Genomic DNA, 19,910 nt, shown 5'->3' on the forward strand with positions numbered 1-19,910 from the left:
ATATGTCACCTGATAAATGGACCAAAAATAGGGCCCAATAAGGGACACACTACATCCTCGATTGGCAAGGGCACATTGAATCTTTTCCAACCAAGGCCCAGAACCTTTGGGATTTACTCAGTATCCTGAAATAGGTCCCAAATCCCAAAAATTAGGTTCAAAACTCAAGATATATCCACTTCTATGAGGAAAAGAGATTTTAAGTGATTAGATGAGAGAAAGGGAGGACCTAGGTGGTTAGATCCTACATCGATCTTTACGTTGTAAAAATAGGAGATTCAAAGATGGTCAATTAGATCTTACCCGAATTCCACCTAGGAAGAAGGAGAGGAATGCAAATAAATGATGAAATTACATTAAATGAGTTCTAAATCATCATTAAATAAAGGTGCTTCCAATTTAAGATGATACATTTATACCCCACTTTAGCGAGAGTGTGGATCAACCCATAGTCATGGTAAACTAGAGAGAAGAAGAAAAGAGGAAAATGGTGAATAAGAAAGACATAGAACATCACTTAGTCAAAGGGAATAAGCCCCCAAGACCAATGGTCTTAACTTCACATCCATGCGCAAGAGTGAAAAAGAAAAAGAAACATAAAAAAAGACAAAAAGATAAAGACACAACAAGGGGTTAGTACTAGAATAAACCCAAATCAAAAGTGAAAGGGACCTCAATAGAAAAAATGTCTTGCCCACTAATATCATATTCAGAAAGCTATCAAAAGAGCATAAATGATGACATGAGAAATACAAGATCAACATTATTAATAACATAGCTTTAGGATCTATCTCTACTAGAATGAAATAAAAAGAGAGAGAAGGAAGAGAAACGTGATTACCTCATCCAGTAAAGTGTCCATCCTACTATGAATCACCAAAATAGATGCTTGCAAAAGATGGCATTGAAAAGTCTAATGAGGTGGTAACCTGCTAGTCAACCCATCAGAGTTCCATCCATAGATCAAAATCCTTTGTATCAGCATGGCATGATTCTATAAAAATCCATTACTCGTGTATGGGACTTAGCATGTTGTTCTTGAATGTGTTACCTATATCTGAGATTTAGCAAGTTTATATGCTTTACCCATATATAATATTTAGCATATATGTCTATAATACGTTACTCATGTATGGGAATTAGTAAGCTTTTATGTGTTATCCATATACAAGATTTAGAAATTTTATTTGTCTTTCCCATAAATGATATTTAGCAAGTTTATCTTAATTACTCATTATGATATTTAGCATATGTGCTTATGTAAAGAGAGATGAAGTAAAAATGCATAGATTTGAGAATAACTTAGAAAGTATAACAAGTATGTTGAGCTAAAGTACTCTAAGCCATACTCAAAATTTGTATTTGCTACACCATGACTGTGAAGTTAGAGCAACAATATGGACTACATTCATAGTGAAGAGCCTCAACTCTTAAAATCTAAGAACATAGACAAACATGAAAAAGATATATAACTTGTGGAGAGAGGATTCTCAAAAGGGAGAAATATTTAATGACAAGACATCTACCTAAGAGGAGTACATGATCAAGGTAAAATCTCCAAAAAGAGGGGAAGAAGAAAATGACACACCTATTTGGTCCCTTGTATGTAGGTAAAACATGGATCCTTTGATGAAGTATGACAATATCCAAGCAAGGGAAAGTGTATATAATGGACATAATTGTTCTTGATAAAGAAAAGGTGATGACTTAGGATATACACCTCTTGTAAAAGAGAGAATCTATAGTCAAGACACAATTCTTCATAAAGAAAGAATAACATTGCATAAATAACAAGTTCCACTTAAGCCCAAGGAAAGTATATCCTTAGAAAAAGCAAAAAAAGAATATACAAGGATTCTTGCCCCTATGCATGAGATAAGAAAAAAGGAAATCTATGGTGGATTATATATAAAAGTCTTAGAAGATGTAAGGATGAATTGGTCATACACAAAATACAAACATCCCATCACCAACAAGAAGTATTATAGAATCATGATACACCATAGATAAAATGAAAGAAATAAAACATCATAGGATAATCCATTATAAAATATTAGCATGAATATTGATTACACTACTTTGGGGGAGTATCCTATGCATCGGAGAGTATTGACATGTTGCATTCATGGTTGTGTTTGTCATTGATGTCAACATAGTATGGTTTTTGTAAAGACTAGTTGAGTGGTAAACAAATATCATAGTCATATGGATAATGGTTTGATTTTTTGGTGATGTACGATTATGGATATGTTTAGTATAGTGTCTTGATGAAGTGGGTCAGCACGCAAAGTCTAAGTCAAAGATGTATGGATGTTGTACCTGATTTATAGAGAGCAGTTTAGAGAGAGGGTATTGGGAAAGCAGTTCTCAATGTTTGTTCACTATCTTACATCTAAGATGCAATGAGAAGATGTGCAGTCAAGCAGTGATAGAGGATAGTCTGTTGGTGACACCAACAAGTACCCAAGTCCTAGTATCACACATGTGAAGTTTTATATAGATTATGAGCCGACAGTGCTATTATAATTGTAATTAATTAATTATTTTATTATAATTAATTAGGAAAGCCTCAAGGTTGACTCAAGAAATTATTGTGAAGATATGATATAAAAGAAATATGGTTTCTTTAGTTGTAATGTTTGGTGATACATTGAAGTTTGAAGTGTAAAAAGGAGTAGAGTGTTTGGTAAATGTGTGTAACTAGTCCAAGGGATTATTGGATACAAGTTTTATGATCTGGTTACAAGACTAGAAGGAGCAAAGGTTTGGTTGACATGATAGAAGAAGAGGGAGAAACTAACTTTCATTTTTATTATTTTACAAGGAATAATACAGAGATCATTTGGATAGTGGTTTCATTGATCTTGCCCTTGAAGTTGTTTGGATAATGGGTCTAACTATCTTTCGCAACTCTTGATAGGGTTGGAATCTCCTAACAAGCATTCAAAATCTCCTAACATGAACTCATATGTACTAAATGTATTCATATACTTTTAACAGGGTTCATCCCCTAACAAGAAATATTTATATTAGTACATCATCTTGTGGGTGCCATCCCCACTAGGGTTTTCCTTCTGATCAAGGGTTTCCCTAGCTAACATATTTGGTGTTATTGTGTATGACTATCTTGTTGTGGTTTTTGATTATATTGCTCATATGGTTAAATTTTAGTAAGGTTGATAGTTGTGATATTAGCTAGATAATTGATTCACACCCCACCCCCCCCCCCCCCCCCCCCAATTATATTGGTGGACTATATATTCTAACAATTGGTATCTGTAGACACTCAAAAATGGTTCGCATCTACAACCTCATCACTTCTTCATACTAATTTGTCCCATTTTCTCATTCTACTAACTTCGATCTTTTGGCTAGATTGACCATATTTTGTCATTTGTATCCCCTTTCGCATCAATTTCATATCACTCGAAATCAGTCCTAATCAACTCGAAGCATATCAAACATCTCAAATCAATCATCATTTATCTGCTCCTAGGCATTGTTGTGGCTTTCAGTGCCTTGGAAACCTATCAACTTATCAATCTTATCAATTTGACCGTAGGATTATCGTGGCTCTCAATGCTAGGTCGAACTATCATTCATGTCATCCAATCTTTGACATTATTGAGGCTTTCAATGTCAAATCATGGCATCATCAACCATTTTAATAATATTGACAGTGTCCGTCAGTGTTATTATGATCAAACCTTATCAATCAATTTCAATCCTGTAGCATTTACAATGTCGGTTAAATGTTACATATCAATTAATTCATGTCATGTGTCCTTGGCATGTTATCAATTTTGATCTATCAATTAATTTGACCATGGCTTTGGTCTACCTTTTCATCATCTTATTCGATATCCATCGTCGTCACATTTTCATGAAAGGATATGGTCGCATTCATTTAATCAATTTGGCCAATCATCTACTAATTTTCTCTATAGGATTAAATAACCCATAATTTAATTCTATTATTCTCACTAATTATTCTTCCTAATTATCATCCTCAATTAATTAATTTTATTAATTAATTGATTCATTATCTGCAAACCATGGAAATTTACAATTTCCTAAGTTCTATTTTCCATCATTAATTCCATTTTCTACTAATTCTTATTTTGTGGAATAAAAGGATTTTTAATTCAAATATTCCATAAAATATTGCGTCATCATGACACTTGGATGTGACACCTCGTGGATTCTCCTTTGACACTTGGCTGAGATTTGTCATAATCAAATATTCTTATCTCTTATGCATGTCCCTATTTGGCTTATTCGTCATAGATTCTTGGCTTTAAGTGGGTTAAGGAATCTTATGACGCGTCATAGATTCTCTTCCAAATTTGACTCTCATGTGTCATAGAATCTTACTTTTGGCATATTCTGTCATATGCGTCATAGGAATTATTATTACCTCTTACGCATGTCCCTATTTGGCTTATTCGTCATAGATTCTTGGCTTTAAGTGGGTTGAGGAATCTTATGATGCGTCATAGATTCTCTTCCACATTTAGCTAAGTTTGACTTGCATGTGTCATAGAATCTCACAATTGGCATATTTTGTCATATGTGTCATGGATTCTCAAAGGAATCTCTTGCCACATTGCATATCTATGGGTGACAAATCCAATGCTCTCATCCTCCATGTCAATTATAAATTGGACACTCTTCCTCTCATTTTTGGGTCCTTGGCTCTTGGAGCTAGAATGCTTAAGTCTTGAATCCTTGAATCTTTGAGTTTTTGAGTCTCTACTAATTTGCATTTTGCATTCTCACTCTCACAATAAAACCACACTTCAAGTATTCTCATGGCATTATCACTATCATAGGCTTTTGCTTCAATTTTGTGTGCACTATAAGCAACTTTGGAGCTACAATCATTTGGAGAAGAAAGAAGGACATGGGAGCTACAAACGAAAAAGGGAGTTTTTGATTATGTTTCCTTTCTTTTGTTTAGTTTGGCTTTCATGGTAGACTAGTGGGTGCTAACACATGATTATTGAGTTTTGTGATTTTCTCATAGTGTGTTATGCATTTAACCCATTTTTCTAGTCCTATAGTATCAAAGCATTAGGTCATTGAAGGATAAGTTTAACAACTTTGGGAGATTGATGGAAAATCTTTTTAGAAAGGATTGTCCTAGATTTGATGGGGCCAACGATGATAGTTGGAAGGAGAAGATGAAGAATCATTTTTTGTGCATGTGTTTGGGTTATTAGATCTCAAAAAAGAGTAAGAAGATGATTGTGGAAGAGGAACAACTTGAACAATGTACTAAAGCAAAGAGAGATTTGTTCATGTGTAACATGAGAGCTAGAGAAGATCTACTATGAGCTCTTCCAGATAATGAATACAGTCAGGTAAAGTCACTTTAAGCATCTCATGAAATTTAGAAAGCATTAGAATCTACTTTTGAAGGTGATACACATGCAAAAAGAATGAGATTGTAGAATTGGATATGTGCATTTCAAAATGCTAAGATGATGGAAGATGAATCTGTAAGAAGTTATAATGGTAGAATATTAGAAATTGTTGTAGGAATTTGGTTTCTTGGGTGAACCAAGGAAGAAGATGAAGTAGTATGGAAGATATTGAAAAGTTTAACACTACCATTCAAGCAAGTAGCTCAGATGATTCATATATTAATGCCCTGCACTAAGGATTTCACAAAAGAAACATTGCTCAGAAGATTAGAATCTACAAAAGTAGATCTGAGAAAGTCTAGAGATTTAGCAAGAGTCAAAAAAACTTTCAGTGCCCTGAACAATCAACCTAATTTGGAAAGGGGTGCAAACACACATGGAGATTTTGTTGGCAGCAATAGATTTGAGGAAGACAAGAAGATTGAGCAAGGTATAGGCCTTCTTGTGAGATGATGCAAGGAGGGTAAGGAGAACTAGGGCAAAAGGCACACCCAACAATCCAAAACACCTTGTAGAGTTAATACAACAGAAGCAAACACATAAAGAAAATAGCACCATAGAGAGAGGGAACCAGATTCTTTTATTGATTCATCAAATGATCAGCATACATGCCCAATTTTAAGGCCTTCTGGGTTATGGCTAGATACAAAATACATTCAAGCTCCAAGATCTAGCTTCAAATTCACACTTCTAGACACATATGCAACAGACTTTCTCAATCCTTTGAAATCTCTACCAAAAATCTTTGCCTAACTCTAAGCCTAAACACCCTATTTATGCTTGTCAAAATGACTTACAAAAGATTCTATAAAATTACAAAATAGAAAAGTTGACCCTAAAATGTTTTGCACACATCCCAATACAAGATCTTATCATAAAAGTCATGATCATAATTAATCTTGCAAGTCAACTCCCATTAAAAACCAAAACATAGAAAAATCATCCAAAATGCTGACACTCGGTATCAATAGGAACACTCGACACATGAAGGATCACTCCTCGACACACATTGTAGAACTCAACACATACTAGAGAATGAGATGGGATAACACACAAATTTGAATGTTAACACGACATGGGATAACTTCAACTCAACTTATACTGCAAAATTACTAGCACTTGACAATTGTTGCAACTCAGTAACGACTACAACTGAGCAACAACTGGCAAAATGAACACAAATGAGTAGGATATCACATCAACCCAAGATGCTCCTGCATCAAACAACCAGGGTAGATATAAATGATTCTCCTGGATCATTTAGATTTCACAATTTGAGATGGATCCAACTCAGATTGAGAAATCCATGTAGCATCCTCAATTGGTCTGTTCTTCCATTACACCAAATATTCATAGTAGTCTTTTCCTTTTGTTCTTTTACCATCTCTTTGAGCCAATATCAATTCAACCTATTCAATATGCTTCTTAGGATAATCATCACATATAACAACTTCATCATCTAACTCATGATACTTATATAGATCAACAACATTGAACATAGGAGATATATCCATGTCCTTAGGTAACTCAACTTCATAAGCATTACCACTGCCAAACTTCTTCAAGATCTTACAAGGTCCAAACTTCTTCATCTTCAACTTATTGTATGTTCCAATAGGAAATCTACTTTTATTAAATGAATCATCACCTCATCACCAACTTAAAAAATATAATGTCTTCTAGACTTATCAACATTCTCCTTGTACTTCTGATTACTTTGTTCCAACTTCAACTTCACTTCCTTATGCAAAGACTCCATAAAATCAGCAAATTCTTCTCTTGCAACACTTCTCTTCACCAACAACATCCCTTAAATCTGATACTCCTCTAGGCTTCATTCCAGTAACAATCTCAAAAGGTGCTTTCCCTATACTCCTATTCATAGAATTATTATATGCAAACTCAGCTTATGCTAATACCATCTCCCAATTATGTGGTTCATCTCCAACTAAGTATCTCAACAAATTACCCAAGCTTCTATTCATAACTTATATCTATCCATCAATCTACAAATAGAATGTAGAACTAAATTTCAACTCAATACCAATCTTCTTCCACAAAGTTCTTGAAAAATAACCAACAATGTTATTGTCTCCATCAGAAATAATGCTTCTTAGTAATCCATGCAATCCAACAATCTCTTTGAAGAAAATTTCAACAATATGCTTAGAATCCAATTTCTTCTTACATGGTATAAAATGAGCCATTTTAGAAAATCTATCTACGACAAAAAAATATAGAATCATACCCCTATGTTGTTTTAGGCAATCCATACTAATGTCACTCCGAGGTTTCTCAGGAATAAAAATAGGTGTATACAATGCAATATATAGTATTACTCCTTTTTCAACTTTACAAAGTCCACAACTCTTCAAAAAAATTTGAACATCCTTATACATCTGTGGCCAATAATACTTCTTCAAAAAACTCAATGTCTTATCAATTCCAAAATGTCTAGCCAATCCACCACTATGTTTTTCCTTAATCAAATTAACTCTCATAAAACTTTGAGGGATACACAACTAAATACTTTTGAAAAAAATACCTTCTTGAATAAAATATTCATCATACTTTCTCATTTTATTTGTTGGATTTGGTGCTCTACACTCTCTCCACACCTCAGAAAAATTAGGATTAGTATCATACAACTCTTTCATCTCATCAAAACCAAGAACTTCAACCTTCACCTTACTCAAAAAAGAATGTCTTCTGCTCATTGCATCAACAACTCTATTACTAACTCCACTCGTATGTTTAGTCACAAATGTAAAACTCTATAAATACTCAATTCACTTCATGTGTCTCTCATTCAATTTATGTTGACTTCCCAAGTACTGTAAAGCTTTATGATCAGTACACAACACAAACTCCATAGAATCAAATAATGTCTCCACTTCTTCAATGCTTGAACAATAGAATAAAACTCTTGATCATACACAAAATAATTTCTTTTAGCATAATTCAACTTCTCACTAAAGAAAGCAACAGGTTTACCTTCTTGACTCAATACAACTCCTATTGCACTACCACTTGCATCACATTCAACTTAAAATACCTTATTGAAATTAGGAAAAACTAAGATAGGTAACTCAACAACCTTTTGTTTCAAAGTCTCAAAATTATTATCAGCTCCATGTGTCCATTTGAATTCATTTTTATCTCCACTCATTGTCTCAATCATAGCATTACAAATAGCATTGGAATTATTTATAAATTTCCTATAGAAACTAGCCAAACCATGAAATGATCTTACCTCACCCACATTCAGAGGTATAGGCCATTCCAAAATTATTTTAACCTTCTCAGGATCCATCCTCAAATCATCCGCTGAAATAACAAATCCTAAATACACAATCTCCTCTTGCATAAAAGAACACTTTTTCAAGTTAATCATCAATTGCTTCTCTTTCAATCTCTACAATACTTGTCTAACATGCTCAAGATGTTCTTCTTTAGTCTTACTAAATATTAGAATATCATCCAAATAAACAATCACAAACTTACCCAAAAATATTTTTAGAACTTCATTCATCAATCTCATGAACGTACTAGGTGCATTAGTCAAACCAAAAGGCATAACTAACCATTCATATAAACCATCTTTTGTCTTGAAAGCAATCTTCCATTCATCCCCTTCTCTGATTCTAATATGATGATAGCCACTCTTCAAATAAATCTTGGTAAAATACTTTGCTCCACTCAAACAATCCATTATGTCATCCATGCCCAACATAGGAAACCTATATTTCACTGTGATCTTGTTGATAGCTCTAGAATCAATACACATCCTCCATTCTCCATTCTTCTTAGGTGCTAATACAACAGGTATAGCACATGAACTCAAAATTTCTCTAATTAATCCCTTATGTTATAGTTCATGCACTTGTCTATTAAGTTCTTCATTCTTTATAGGTGTCAATCTATATGGTGCTTTGAATCAGATCCATTAAATGACTTATACTTCTTATTGGCGGTAAATCAAGAATTTCCTTAGCAACAAGATCCTTATACTCATTCAAATTTTTTGTAATTTCTACTATTACTTGGTCAATATCACCAATTTTTGCTACTTACTCATTACTACCAACACTCGGTCCTCTAAGAACTATAGAAAAAAACTTGATTCTTCTTCACTTCTCTTTCAAATTATTTTCCATTAACCATTCAAATTCTCACAGTATTACATTTAACCTCATCTGGACTTTCAATCAAAGCCAATAATATTTTCTTCTTCTCATTCACCCAAAGAGTATATTGATTCAATCTTCCATCATGTACATCATATCTATCATATTGCCAAGGTCTACCCAACAAAATGTGACAACAATCCATAGGCATAATATCACACAAAACTTCATCAAAGTAATGTTCAATCTTGAACTTCACAACACATTATTCACTTACTAATATCTTATGCTCATCTTTGATCCGTAAAACATGATTGTTAGAGTAATTATTTTTTTACACTTATTAATTAAATCACTTTGATTTAATTAAATAAGTTTCCTATAACTTTAGTTTACTTAAGATACTTTTAGGTGCATATAATTAATATTTTATATTAATTATAATGTGTAACCTAGTTTTTTTTAGCTTTAGGTTACTCTTTTTTGGTTTCAATCTCCTTTTATAAGGATTGATCTCTTTGTAATTTTATTCATTCAGTTTTGATTATAACAATCCCTTCTTTTTTGCTTATCTAGAATGTCTCATCTATGGACCTGAGAATTTCTTCCTCCATAGTTTTTTTGTTTCTCTTTCTATAATAGGTGTTTGCATGTAGGTGATTCTTGGGAGCTATGGGGTTAATCTTTCATCAACTTCAACATGGTATTAGAGCTCCAGATCTTCATGCCCCTATTCAATTTATGAGATTTTTTCTTGGCTTTCAGATCTGTGCTTTTTTATTTTAGAGGGTTTCAATTTTCAGAGTTATTTTGTATTGGATTTGGGGGGACCATTTTTTTCAGTACATTTTGAGCCCAAACATGCCTCACTGTTGGATTCATAGCACCCAAAAATCCATATTTCTATATAAAGTTTGTCAAATTTGGACACAGTTGAAATTTGAGGCCAAAAAATTGCTACTAGATTTGGGCATGCTTTTCAAGGAGATGATTTTTTTTTTAAAAAAATAAATAAATCACTAAAATAAAAGAATCTATCAAAAAAAAAGCTCATGATTTTTTTTAAAAAGCGTATGTTTTTTTTTTTTTTAAAAATCTTCAAAAGAGTTTTGCTTTTTCGCAAAAAACCTTTTTAAATCTTCCTAAAAAGGATGCCTACATCATTCAAAGTACTAACACAGTAGTGACATTAGCAAAGTACTGATGCAGCAGGTCTAACAACCACAAGTGCTGACATCATCATTTTTGGAGCAAAAATTTGACGGCTTTCAAATCGTTATTTCTATGATTTGTTTTGTCTTAAAAACTATTTGTGATTTTTTGGCCATATCTTTGTCATGCAGATGTATTTTTTGATGAATCTTATATCATCAAAAAGCTCTTTCTAAACCTAACATGATGGTACTGGTCATTTGGAATTTTGATGCTATTTGGTTTCCTATTTATGCAGTCAAAGATAAAAGTTCTATTTTACACTCCAGGAGGTATATCTTGAGCATCTAATCTTTGATTTGGGACTTCTTTATATCATTGGAAAGCTATTTTTGTGCTCTTTCTAGTGATGCTAGTTGTTGTTCCAGATTCTACTCTAGGCACATCTATTCAATCTTCTACTTTTTTGCATTCTAGTGGATATCTTAGTTGTTTCAGGTCCGAGGATCAATTTTGTTGCTTCAGATGATTCATTTTGGGTTGTACTATCTATTGTATTAGCTTTTTTTCTTTTTTGATCATTGTTGATATCATTTGCAAGCATCTTTATGCAAACACACTAAGATAAAGTGCCACTCTTACATTTTGGGTTCATGAATGTTGTTTTGAGACAGTTGTACTCGCACTATTTTATAAAGTGTCATGGGGGGGGGGGGGATAGTTATATGCCGCTTTTGTGCCCTATTCCTTTTTTGCCCCATGATGTGTTGGTGAAACGTGCCTTTATAGGTGTTTGTACCTCTTATTCTCTCTCGTTGTTCTTGGTTCTTTCTGCAGAGGATTTTGGCCCACCTTTTCAATTGCCTATCACCTCACCCCGTCTGCATTAAGGGGGGTTATTCTATTGTTTCTAATGCTTCCTTGGTTCAATGGTTTGTGTAAGAATTTTCCTAAGGGAAAAATTCACCCAGGAACTAAGAACTCAAACACAAGCACACAGTAGACCAAAGAGAGAGAGAATGATCAGAATGATGATATTCATTCAATAACTAGATGAGAGTACACTAGGAGTGTCTGAATATAAAGGCCTCTAAGATACATCTAGAATGCCTCGTAATCAACACCATGATGTGTCATACAACCAAGAACATGTCCACCAGATATGGGTTATCCTCCATTAAGCATGGAAGTAAGTGCGGTGATGAGAGGATAAGCCTACAAGGGTGTGACATGCAAAATAGTGTTGTAGACACCATGTGCTAAAATAGAGTTACGTACTCCTGTGTTGTCTACATGACAAATCAAAAGGTGTGAAAACTCCTAAGTGTCTCACAAATAAAAATAATAAAATAATGCAAAATAATTAGGCAAATTCTTACATGGTATCAAAGCTCAAACACAAGCACACAATAGACCAAAAAGAGAGTATGATTAGAATGACGATATTCATTCAATAACTGGATGAGAGTACACTAGGAGTGCCTGAATATAAAGGCCTCTAAGATACATCTACAATACCTCATAATCAGCACCGTGATGTGTCATACAACCAAGCACATGTCCACTAGATATGGGTTATCCTCCATTAAGCACGAAAGTAAGTGTGGTGATGAGAGGATAAGCCTACGAGGGTGTGACATGCAAAACAGTGTTGTAGACACCATGTGCTAAAATAGAGTTGCGTACTCCTATGTTGTCTACATGACAACTCAAAAGGTGTGCAAACTCCTAAGTGTCTCACAAATAAAAATAATGCAAAATAATTAGATAATGCATTAACCTAAGTAAACTTAAGTAAGTGTAATAAGTAAATACTTATTTACACCAACAGTTTGATAGTGTGATCTATGTATTTAGTATTTGATCCTATATGCTAGGTGATTGAAGTGGTTGGCTACCTATGCATTTCAATGAGATGAATTATCTACCATATAGACTCTCTTAGTTCATGCCTTCTATTTTCGTGGATGTTCTATAGATCAACAATTTCTTTTTGGATAGAGTTTGCAGCTTCTTCATACTTTAGTGGTTCTCTTCATGATCACTCTTTGTTCCTATCTTTTGGAAAATTCTTTGCTATCTCTTTTTGGAGTAGGGTTTTTACCATGTGGTTTTCTCTATTTCTTTGTTTGATAGAGATTTTGTTGTGATTGGGTACCTCATCAGGCCTTGTTGCTGGGACTCATTTTTCTACTTTCATAGTTGTGCTAGGTTAACATACCTCCTAAGCTTTGCTTAAGGGGTGCTATTAGAGTAATTATTTGTTTACACTTATTAATTAAATCACTTTTATTTAATTAAATAAGTTTCCTATTACTCTAGTTTTCTAAAGCTATCTCTTAGGTGCATATAATTAATATTTTATATTAATTATAATGTGTAACCTAGCTTTTATTGGCTTTAGGTTACCCTTTTTGGGTTTCAGTCTCCTTTTATAAGGATTGATCTCTTTGTAATTTTATTCATTCAATTTTGATTATAGCAATCCCTTCTTTTTTTCTTATCAAGAATGTCTCATCTATGGACCTGGCAATTTCTTCCTCCATAGTTTTTTTGTTTCTCTTTCTGTGATAGGTGGTTGCATGCAGGTGATTCTTGGGAGCTATGGGGTTGATCTTTCATCAACTTCAACAATAGGGTTTAGGATGCTTCTATTGGATAAAATTGATTGATTGTGTGTTGTTTTTGATGTTACACAAGTGTCATATCAGTTGACAGTCAGTGCATGTCAAGCTCACTTGGTCAATGAAGACAATTTTCCTAGTCTACCAAGTGTTCATGAGTTTTCTCTATGTTACCGAGGTCACTCAGGTGTCAAAGGAAGTCAAGTAGAGAAGATTATTAATCAAGCTCACTCAATTAACAAAAGGCAAGTTAAATAGAGTCAATGTTAATCGAGCTCACTTAGTTACCAAATGATTTTTGTAAGTTTGCAGTATTAACCAAGCTTCTATTGGTTAACAAAGGGAAATCACTTCAGAATCAGTTTCTACCGACCTGGGTTAGCTACCAAAGGATTTTCTTATTTTGGCATGTAAAGCTTAATAAATTTACCTATTGATTCTAGCTGACTAAGGTGATGAATATTGGTTATTCTAATTTGTATTTGAGTTGACTTGACAATCTTGAAGGTATAAGTAAAAGGTCAAGTTATGATTTCAAAGTGTGTGAGATACAAGTTGAATAAGTTGAAAGAGATAAGAAGAGGAAAGTGGACTTGAAGGATAAGCAGATATCCTTATGGAGCAAAAAAGTATTATTCAATCAGGAAGGATCAAGTATGAACCAAAGCAAAGATCTGTAATCAAAAATTTAGTTGCATCACAATCAGATCATTTCATTATTACTCTCTAAACATTGTAGCAATTGTAGCAGTGAACTAAAATCTCTTAACATAGTTGGTTTAATAGCCATTTGTAAATCCTCTAGCAAGGTAAAAATTCCATTGAATTATTTCAAGACCTTTTGCAAGGCCACTCCTAACAGGGTGATTAAATCCTTTAATAGGTTCACACCTAACAATGTGTTTTGTAACCTTTAACAGGGTTGGCTCTTAATAGGACTCGCTTCAGAAGAGTGAAAAATAGTAACTAGTTACATTGGTGGTTTTTCCCGAATTGGGTTTCCATATTAAATCTTGGTGTCTCATTTGTTAATGTTATTTCTTTCATGCTTGCAAGTAATTACTAATAACATCTTAAGATTTACTAAAGTAATTTGCACTCTACATTTATCAAGTTTCAACAACTTTCTATGTGTTTATCGAGTGTCAACAGTAACCATTTTTGTTAGTCTAAGTTTTATAGTTGGCATCTAAGGGATCTAGAATTTATTTTAGTGGTAACTGATTCACCTCCCCCCCCCCACTCAGTTACTCCTTTTGTATTTCCAACAATTGGTATCAAAGCTTTTGGTTCTTACAGAGAAGGTTTCAAGGACCTAAGCCAAAGATCAAGATGTCTTACAAGAAAAAAACTCCAGAGCCAAACATAAACAACTTTGTAGCATAGCAAGGACTTATGAGGCTTCACTTGGCTACCATTGGTGATTTAGGATGCAAATATCTTGATGACTAATATAAAACTCCCACTAGAACATTATCAGTTGATGATATTGCTAAGAAGAAAAACCATAACATCATGATGATTGACATAGTTATGCTAAATTTGATGAGGTCAAAGACTATAAAACTGCTTTTGATATGTGAACAAGATGAAAGAAATATATGAAGGATATGACAATGTAAGAAGAGCCAAATTAGAAAGCCTTAGAGGATAATTTGATCAAATGAGGATGAGAGAAGATAAAAATGTTGCAAAATATGTAGAAAGAATCAAGGCCAGTATTAGTGTAATTAGAGCATTTGGAGGAGAAATCAAAGAAGAAACGGTTGTAAGGAAAGTTCTTAGAAATTTGCTTCTCATCTATGCAATTAGAGTGTTTGCTATTCAAGAAAAGAGATGTGATCCAAATAACAAGATAGGCTTGGATGCCCTAGTAGGAAGATTGACAGCTTTTGAACTAGACAACTTTGACAACTATGTTCATGCTTCCAGGAATATTGAGTTTGCATTTGAAGCTAAACTCTACCTCAAAGAAAAAGACAAGAAAATAAAAGATAATCAATCAAAAAGTGAGGAAGAAACTGAAGAAATTTTTGATAGTGATCTTGAAATTGTTGAAGCTCTAATTGTAAAGAAATATTCTAGGAGCAAAGGAAAGTACAAAGGTAAAATCCCTCTATATTATTTTTCTTGTGAATAAATTGGTCATATTGCTACTAGGTGTCCAAACAAAGAAGGCAAGGAAGAGAAGAAAAGCCACAAGTAAAAATGCAAGAAGGAATTCAAAGGTCACAAATCCTATAAAGACAAAGGTATGAAAACTTGTTTTACAACTAAAGATTCTGATAATAGTGAAGATGAAATAGTGTATATTGTTGTCAAAGATGAATTTGATGATGAAGGAGATAAGATGGTACTTGTCTCTCGTGTTAGAAAAAATGACACATGGATCATAGATAGTGGATGTTCTCACCATATGACTAGAGACAAAACTAAGTTTCAATATTTTGAACACTATGATGGAGGTAGTGTAAGGTTTGGAAACAATGAACCTTGTTGCATAAAAGGGAAAGGCTAAATCTCATTAACCAATGAACTTGTATGTGACAATGCCTATTGGGTTGAAGGAAGAAAGCATAATTTACTAAGTGTGGCATAGCTAAACAATATTGTATTCAAGGTAGAATTCACAAATGGCAAGGCAAGACTGCTGGATAACAAAGGAAATTTGATTGGATCAGACAGGCAAACAAAAGGTAACCTATTTTATCTTGATCTTGGTGATTGTTCATGTTTTATTGCTCAAGTAGAAGAAAGGTTACTATGGCACAAAAGACTATGTCATTTGAACTTTGATAAGATGGTCAAGATTAGCAAACTCAGGAGAGTAAGAGGTCTTCCTAGTTTGAAGAAACCTGATGTTGGATTATGCAAGAATTGCCAAATTGGTAAAATGGGAAAGACTAATTTTAAGAGGAAAAACTATCAGTCCGAAGATGTCTTGGAAATTGTGCATACTGATTTATGTGGACCCATTAGAATAGAAACTTATAGTAGAGAAATTTTTTTCATTCTTATTGTTAATGATTATTCTAGAATGATGGCTATTATGTATCTTAGAGAAAAATCAGAATCTTTTGAGAAATTCAAATGGTATCTTGCTAGAGTAGAAAAGGAAACTGGAAAAAGATTGAAATTCTTAAGATCATATAGAGGTGGTGAATTCATCTCAAATGAATTCAAAAATTTCTACATTTAAAGAGGAATCAAAAGACAAGTATCAATCCCTGCTACTCCTGAGTAGAATGGAATATCTAAAAGAAGATACATATCCATCATGGATTGTGCAAGGATACTAATGATTGAGAAGAATGTTGCTATCAAATACTAGAAGAAAGTTATCAGCACTATAGTTCATACTTTGAACCAAGTTTAGTTGAAGGACTCAAACAAAACTCCCTATGAACTATGTTATGGCTACAAACCCAATATAAGTTACTTGAAAGTATTTGGTAGCAAATGTTATATCTTGAAAGAATCTAGAAAAGAAAAATTTGATGAAAAAGTTGATGAAGGTATATTTCTAGGATATTCTTGTAGAAGTAAAGCATACAAATGTTTGAATTTATCCACTCACAAAATCATAGAAAGTGCACATGTGAGAATTGATGAATTTGTAGAAAAGACTAAAGAAGAAAGAAAAAAGGAACCAAAAGATTACAAAATATTTGTCTACTATGAACTTGATACATTGCCAAACACATTTAACAAAAAGGAGACTTCATCTTCCGAGCTCTCCAAATATCCATCAGCTATCGAGTTGCAAGATGTGCAAACTGAGTCATAGGGACTTAGTCACATTCAGAGGCTACCAAGTTAGTGCACACCAAGTCTAAAGAACCTAATCCATAGATAGAAGGAATCGAGCCAAAAGTTGAAATTCAAAATGAAGACATTGTAGATCATTCAAAAGTCAAAGAACTTGTATTGGCTAAATATATCAGAAGGCATCATGCACCTAATCAGATCATTGGAGACAAGTCGGATGGAACAATGACAAGAAGAAAACTAAAAGGTACATGTTTACTTGCTGAACTTGAACCTAGAAGTGTTAAAGATGTATTAGAAAATGAGAGTTGGATTGAGGCTATGAATGAAGAAATAGAACAAATAGAAAAGAATAAAACTTGGACTCTTGTACCTAGGCCCAAAGATAAAAATGTGATTGGTACAAAATGGGTATTCAGAAATAAGTTGAATGAAGATATAAAAGTATCACGAAACAAAGCAAGATTGATATGTAAAGGTTATTCTCAAGAAGAAGGTATTGATTACGGTGAAACTTTTGCCCCTATTGCAAGATTAGAAGGTGTTAGGACTTTACTTGCTTATGCAGCTCATAAAGGATTCAAAGTATATCAGATGCATGTTAAATCTTCATTCTTGAATGGAATTCTTGATGAGGAAGTCTACATTGAACAAGCAGAAGGTTTGATCCAAACAAAAAGGACATGTTTTACAAATTACACAAAGCTCTATATGGTCTCAAACAAGCTCCTAGAGCCTGGTATGAAAGACTACATAACTATTTGATGTAGATTGGTTTTCAAAGAACAAATGATAACATCAACCTATATATCAAGGAAGGACCAGATAAGAAGATTGTGTTGGTAGAAATATTTGTAGATGATACTCTATTCACAAGAAATGATGACTTATGCAAAGAATTTTTAGAACAAATGAATAAAGAATTTGAAATGTCCATGTTTGGTGAAATAAAATTCTTTTTTGGATTGTAGATAAAATAGAACATAAATGGTATCTATATCACTCAATCTAAATGCATCAAAGAGATACTCAATAAATTTGGAATGGAAGATTCAAAACCAATTAGAACACCCATGTGTACTGGACTCAAGCTTACAAAAGATGATGACTCCAAAGATGTAGATCAGACCTTATAAAGATCAATGATTGGAAAATCATAGTATGTGGTACATACAAGGTTTGATATTGCCTTAGTAGTTGGGATAGTAGCAAGATTCTCAGCTAAACCCAAAGAAAACCACATGATGGCAATAAAAAGAATCTTGGGATATCAGAAAGGTACTAAAGAATATGGTTTATGGTACAAACCTTGAGGCAACCTTGATCTAAAAGTATTTACTGATGTTGATTGGGCAGGAAATCTTGATGATAGAAAGAGCACCAATGGTGGAACATTCTTTCTTGGTAAAAGGCTAGTATCTTGGACAAGCAAGAAGAAAAAATGCACATCTCAATCCACAACAGAAGTAGACTATGTAGCAGTAATAGTGAATTATTCTAACATTGTTTGGTTCAAACAGTTTTTGGAAGGAATGAAGGTTGAAATCAAACAGCCAATAGTGATGTATTGTGATAACACCAATGCAATCAATATATCAAATAATCTAGTGATGCATTCCAAAACAAAACACATTGCTATCAAATATCACTTTGTAAGAGAATTAGTACAGGACAAATAAATTAGATTGAAATATGTGCATACAAAAGAACAAATTGCAGATATATTCACCAAGCCATTACCTAAGGATGCATTTTTGTATCTAAGAGGTAAGCTAGGGGTTGTTCCCCTATCTAAATCTCACTAAATAAAAGTTTAGTGATGCATCAACAAGAACCAAGTTGAAGATCAATCAGTTGATGTAGTATTGACAAGGACATATTGCAGATGAATTTGTATTCAAAGTATATTGGCACTAATTAGAATTTTCTTTGGCATGTTTTGTCAAAGAGGGAGAAGTATACTGTCATATCTTTCTAAAATTTTGTAGAGGAAGAAGTTAAGAAGTTCATTCATAGAGGGAGAATACTAAAAGAAAAGTTTTCTATATAAAACCAAAGAGGGAGAAACTTTCTAATAGAGGGAGTCTTGTTCTCAAAAAATTTATTGTGCTATGACATGTTGTGTTGCCATCAATGCCAAAGAGGGATATTGTTGGATACAATTGATTAATTGTGTGTTGTCTTTGATGTTACACAAATGTCATATCAGTTGACAGTCAGTGCATGCCGAGCTCACTTGGTCAATGAAGACAATTTTCCTAGTCTAGCGAGTGTTCCTAAGTTTACTCTATGCAGAAGGCAGTTTCTATCGAGCTCACTTAGGCATCGAAGGAAGTTAAGCAAAGAAGAGTGTTAAATGAGCTCACTCAATTAACAAAGGGTAAGTTGAATAGAGTCAGTGTTATTTGAGCTCACTTGGTTACCAAAATAATTTTGTAAGTTTGCAGTGTTAATCGAGCTTCTATTGGTTAACAAAAGGAAATCACTTCAAAATCAGTTTCTACCAAGCTGGGTCAGCTACCAAAGGATTTTTTATTTTGGCATGTAAAGCTTAATTAATTTACCTATTGATTCTAGCCAACTAAGGTGATCAATATTGGTTATTCTAATTTGTATTTGAGCTGACTTGACAATTTGGAAGGTATAAGTAAAAGGTCAAGTTGTGATTTCAAAGTGTGTGAGATACAAGTTGAATAAGTTGAAAGAGATAAGAAGAAGAAAGAAAAATTAAAGGATAAGCAAATATCTTTGTGGAGCAAAAAAGTATTATTCGATCAGGAAGGATCAAGTATGAACTAGAGCAGAGATCTGTA

This window comes from Cupressus sempervirens, chromosome 11, assembly GCF_028749045.1.
Source record: "Cupressus sempervirens isolate cs-2001-9-10 chromosome 11, ASM2874904v1, whole genome shotgun sequence".
NCBI classification, from domain to species: Eukaryota; Viridiplantae; Streptophyta; class Pinopsida; order Cupressales; family Cupressaceae; genus Cupressus; species Cupressus sempervirens.